Source organism: Ochlerotatus camptorhynchus, unplaced genomic scaffold, assembly GCF_037179485.1.
Source record: "Ochlerotatus camptorhynchus isolate MF236.1 unplaced genomic scaffold, CSIRO-AGI_Acam_v1.1 ptg000457l, whole genome shotgun sequence".
NCBI classification, from domain to species: domain Eukaryota; kingdom Metazoa; phylum Arthropoda; class Insecta; order Diptera; family Culicidae; genus Ochlerotatus; species Ochlerotatus camptorhynchus.
The window spans coordinates 3,518,328-3,520,000 of record NW_027040943.1 but is presented as its reverse complement, the minus strand read 5'-3'; positions in this window follow the sequence as shown (position 1 = coordinate 3,520,000).

Here is a 1,673-nt window from a genome sequence, read left to right as displayed (position 1 = left end):
GAAATTGCGAGTAGCTGAGTGGAATGGAGATAAGTTAAGCATTGGGTACAGGACCAAGTCTCCCCTGGGTGGTGCCAAAAGATGAGCGCAATAGAATCATCAAGTTGCCATAAGGCACAGAATGAGACTATTGCATGGCTGGGTAGTCAAAGTCTTCCATTCGTTAGTCATTTCAGGTGGATTAGAACAGGTTTAGGTTTAGGGTGGGCGTTGGCCAGATTTGGATAGGACAGGATAATCCTAAATAGGACCTAGATTATTTAATACACTAGTAACCTCAACTTCTGTCACAATGTTTCATTGTGACTAATCAACACGCAATGGGTAAAATATCAAATTTGCGGTAAATTTGAAAAAAGGGAACTTGGAGTGTAGAGCGCACTGCCCACTGGACGATTCTGAAGCCTCACCAAGTGAGTGGGTTACGGGTTTATTTGATTGTACATCATTTCCAAGTTATATATAGATACATTCATACCATTGGCATTTTGTATTTGAGATAAGACAGAGACAGATCGTTATTACATTTTTTTTTTTTGCTGTGCACTACACCACCGGAGCCAGCAAAGTTCAACAATCCATCGTTGTTTATGCCTTTGTTGTCGTTTGGAACCAGTTTTGCGAGGTAGGCGACGATTGTGCGTATTTCTCGCGTAACTTTTGAAAAGGGCCTATTTATAGCCTGAACAATACGTAAAGAGCAAATTGAAACATTGAACGTCGCGTGAAAGTGGAACTTAATGAAGGCCTAAGTACTTTTTCGTAGTTTTTAGTTTTCGGATTTGAAAGATCGTTGGTTACAGTGGCCTGCTTACTGAGCAGAAAAACGCGGTCCCAGGTCAGATTTATGGTAAAATCACTTGTGTATCGTGTATTTTGCGAAACTCGTTGTTGTCGTTGGTTCCGGATTTGAATGGATACACAAATTTGAGCAACGGTATTATGTGATATGAGGGGCTCGGTGGCCTTAGAGCAACCGTTTTTGCTTACTGAGCAGAACATCATGATCTCAGGCCCATCCACATTCAAGATTCGTCAATCGTTTTATTTGTTAATATGACTAAATGGTTATAACAGCAACTCGGTGATTAAAAAGGTGCTCGTCTGCCTAGTGGCAAACGTTTTTGCTTACTGAGCAGAAGACCGTGGGTTTAGTCCCAAGCTCCTTCGCGTTATATGATCGTTAGGACATCAATTCAGCTTATCGTTTACCAAAACGAACCCTGCTGCAAACTCGACCCTCTTATCCAACATCCCAGTGATTCCTCGTGGAAGTGCAGAGGTGTTCTCGGCTTCCATCAAAGCGAGTGTCATGTCAACACAATCCTTCCTATTCCTTTCTTGACCTGTGTTCGGGTGCGGCCGGCGCTGGTATTGCCTAATTTAAGATCACCAGTTTTTACACATTGAGGATGATTGCTAGTCCCAAGCATCGTCTATTGGTTCTCTGTGTAATTACAGCTGATCTGGCAGTAACAGAGTAGCAACCGTGGGCGGTCAATCAAGCTCAAGCAAGCTCAAGCTTAGGAGCCCTATCTACCCTGAAAATATGTAAAACCCGGAACCAAACACCCTGTATATGCAATTATATTAACATCCAAAGTCCATCCTATTTTACATATTTTGCACAAAAGAAACTTTCTGCTCCGCCCCATTCATAAAAAAACTGCGGG